The 4,071-nt window shown below is 36.5% G+C and overlaps 1 non-coding gene across 1 annotated transcript; it reads right to left on the bottom strand.

Moving 5' to 3' along the window:
• Positions 1-259: 259 nt before the first annotated feature.
• LOC141662711 (small nucleolar RNA R71) lies at positions 260-366 on the bottom strand. The gene has a single exon (XR_012550811.1). It is a non-coding gene; the product is annotated as a small nucleolar RNA R71 (small nucleolar RNA).
• Between the last annotated feature and the right edge of the window lie 3,705 nt (positions 367-4,071).

Genomic DNA, 4,071 nt, shown 5'->3' with positions numbered 1-4,071 from the left:
GATGATATAGAACTCAGTTCAGTTTGGGGGTTCTCCGACAGAAGACCCCAACATGCACATCAGAGATTTCATCGAGATCCGCGACACTTTCAAGTTCGATGGAGTTTCTAAAGATGCTATTAAGTTGAGGCTTTTCCCATTCTCTCTACGGGATAAAGCTAAGTACTGGTTACATTCTCTACCACCAGGGTCTATCACAAAATGAGAGGATCTTGCTCAAAATTTCCTAACTAAATTCGTTCCTATGGCAAAGACTGTTACAATCAGAAATGCACTTACTCAATTTGCTCAGCAATCTAGAGAATCTTTATGTGAGGCTTAGGATCACTGCAAAGATATGCTTCGAAAGTGTGCTCACCATGAGATGCCTGACTGGATGATCATTAACTGCTTTTATAATGGATTGGGTGCTACTTCTAGATCCATGCTTGGTGCAGCATCAGGAGGAGCCTTGTGGGCTAAAAGCTATGATGAAGCTTATGCATTGATTGAGCTGATGGATGCCAATGAATACCAGAATCCAACTCAGAGACTACCTCAAGACAAGGTAGTAGGAATCTGGAGATAGATGCAGCTACTGCTATAGTTGCTCAGCTTAAGGCTTTGATGATGAAGGTGGATTCTTTGCATAATTATGGAGTTAATCAAATCACTAGTGTCTGTGAGCTTTGTGTTGGTGCCCATAAAACAGAGCAGTGTGCTATTTTTAGTGAATCAGCTCAGTTTGTGAGCAACTTTAAGAGGTTGCAGCATCCTGTTCGAGCCACCTATCATCCCAAAAACCGCAATTATCCTAACTTCAGCTGGAGCAATACTCAGAATGCGGATTAGCAGCCTTATCAGCAGAATACATCAAGGCAATACAACCCTCCTGGTTTTCAGCAACCGCAATATGCATGAAGACAACAACTCCAGCTGCAACAATCTAATGGAAAATCCAAATTGGAGGAGTTGAGGCTCATGTGCAAGAGCTAAGCGGTGTCTATCAAGACCTTGGAGAATCAAATTGGGCAGATTGTCAATGCCTTGCTGAATCGTCGACCTGATTTACTACCTAGTGACATAGAAGTTCCAGGAAAGGAGGAAGCTAAGGAGCAGGTTAAGTCAATTACATTGAGGTCTGGGAAGGTTGCAAACCCTTGAAAAATCTCAAGTTTCAGAAGGTGAAGCTATGGCTGAGGAAGAAGTGCAGAAGGAAACAGAAGTGGAACCAAGGAAGACTACTATGGAACACACTCCTCCTAAGGGTAATACATGGTAGAAACAGATCTATCCTCCACATCCTTTTCCTAAGTGGCTGCAGAAGAAAAAGATGGATAAGCAGTTTGAGATGTTTCTGGAGGTGTTCAAGAAACTTCATATCAATATACCTTTCGCTGAAGCTCTTGATCAGATGCCCAGTTATGTGAAGTTTATGAAAGGTATTCCCTCTCGAAAAGTGAATCTTGATGACTTAAAGATAGTTGCTCTCACAGAGGAATGTAGTCATGTGCTGCAACATAAGTTGCCTCCGAAGCTAAAAGATCCTGGAAGCTTTACTATTCCTTGTACCATTGAAAAAATGTCATTTGACAAATGCTTATGTGACTTGGGAGCTAGCATCAACCTGTTGCCCTTGTCAATCTTCAAGAAGTTGGACTTGCCTGATCCAAAGCCTACTTATATGACCTTGCAGTTGGTCGATCGTTCTATTATATATCCACGAAGTATTGTAGAGGATGTATTGGTCAAGGTGGAAAAACTCATCTTTCCTGCTGATTTTGTAAATCTTGATTTCGAGGAGGATAAGAAGATTCCCATAATCTTGGGAAGACCGTTCTTGGCCACTGGCTGAACCTTAATAGATGTGCAGAAGGGTGAGCTCACTATGCGAGTGTTGGATTAGGATGTTGAAAGTATTTGTCCTAAATCCAATCATGTATGATGAGTTAGGAAGAACTTTCTTGTATTCCTATTTGATTTCATTTGAATTAATAAAAGACTTGTTATATTTTTATAGGCTTTATCTATTTAAAGTGTATTAAATAAGATGTTCCATAGTTTAGAGTAAAGCTTCTAGAATTATAATGAGATTATAATAGTGAGATCTATAAGAAGACAACTGTGTACTTAAACAGTTCCTGATCATAGGATAACTAATCGGATGTTAGTGGATCCGCAAAGATTGGTACATACTATGCTTGCTCCCTTCAGGAGGATGTCTGTTCTCATAGGCATTTCTGTGGTGACACTATAGCTAGTATGCAGGTGCTTATTAGGGAATAAGTTCACTGAACATGACTCGATAAGTTGAACAACTAATGGAGATTACTCACGTGTCAATAGTTATTCACATAGTGATAGTTGTACAAGTATCCTTAGACTTGAGGTCATCATAGTCATCTTGTGTACACTGAACTATGCTTTGGTTTAGTTCTTAGTCTCCAGGGACAATTATAAGGGCTCTACTGGGTATAGGAATTTGTACACGAAGATAGTGTATGATTAATAAAGGATCTAACCCTTCCAATGAAGGAAGAGAATGTCCAATGCTGATCCACTTATGCTAGTTCACGAATCTCTGGCCAGAGTGAATGAAATTAGAAAGGAGTTTCTAATTCACATTAATTAGAACTAAGCATAGTGAATACGAAAGCATATGATTAAATAAGATAGGCTTGACACGAGTTCCATGCCTTGTATTTAATCATGACATTGCAGGGTAGAAGGAATTCATTGTACGGTAACTAGTCACTGACAGGTTCTTGATATTCTAAGCAGGGAATTCATATTATCCGGATAGTCGCGATATGTTGAGAAACATAACTCACGATGTAGAATAAATATAATTAATCAGTTAATTATATTTAGTGAATTTTAGTATTCATGTAAATAATTAATAAAAGTTTATTATTATTTATTTCTACTACCGGCATAATATTGAACCTACAGGGTCACACCATAAAATAATATTTTCTTTGATTAAATAATGAGAGAGAGAATTATTTTCTAAATAGTTAAGAAAAAGAAATAATGATTAAAATAGTTTTAATTATTATTAAAGCATTTTATAAAGATAAAATGTGGGGGTTAATATATATAAAGATATATTATAAAACCCTAAGAGAGCCCTATAAATAGAATGAGATGGCTCATTCTATTTACATAACTTTGGTTTTGTGAAAACCCTAACCTCCATCTTCTTCCTCTCTCTCTCCCCCAAAAACTGCATTTTATAAAAGCTCGGTTTTATAAAAGGTTCATCGAAGAGAATCGTTTTTGGTGGATACCGGTAGAGTGCTTCATACATTGAGGAGCAACTGCTAGCACTCCATTTTTATAAAGCTTCGATTCACAAGGTATGGTTTCGATTCCTCAGTTTTTCCTTTTTATACGTTTTTCTATATGTGCGGTATATGGTTTTTACGGAATAAATTTTATTTCACGCTTCCGCTCATCCGTAAATTCCTTGAATGGCATCAGAGCTAGGTTCTGCATATAGTGATTCATATAAAACATTTCAGATTTTTTTATGCATGTATGGATTTATTATGATTTTTGCAAGTTTATTTGGATTTAATTATGAATTAATTCGAAATAATTTTTGCATGAGATTTTGACTACTGATCTGGGTTCTACAAGTGTTGTAGATTGTCTAGGTATTTTTTTCATAATTTTGTGATGGGTAGATTATTTGTTATGAATTTTTAAAAATTATTTTAATTAAAATTCATGGAATAATTATGCATGTGAATAAATATGATTAAAATTTGCACTAGGACCCATGGCTGATCTGATAATTTTCTGTTATTCCCTGATTTAAGAAATCATATTATTTTGATTTTTATTAATTTATTAATTAAACGTTAATTGATTTATTAATAATAAAATTAAAATAATAAATTAATAAGGAGTTATTAAGGAAGTGAGTAAAAGGAAAGGGGGTTACATTTTTTTTTTGTAAACGGCTGGCAGACAAACGGGCAGGTGACTGATAGAAAAAAAAACTACTGCTGTAACGGTCGGTTGTGCCAGGCGCATGCGTTGCACGCGGGGAAGGGGTGTGTTGCGCATTCCGTGAATGCGTTACAT

The sequence above is a fragment of the Apium graveolens genome, chromosome 5 (assembly GCF_009905375.1).
Source record: "Apium graveolens cultivar Ventura chromosome 5, ASM990537v1, whole genome shotgun sequence".
In the NCBI taxonomy this organism is placed as follows: Eukaryota; Viridiplantae; Streptophyta; class Magnoliopsida; order Apiales; family Apiaceae; genus Apium; species Apium graveolens.
Note: the sequence above shows the minus strand (reverse complement) of the source record. Positions and strands in the feature narration are given on the sequence as shown.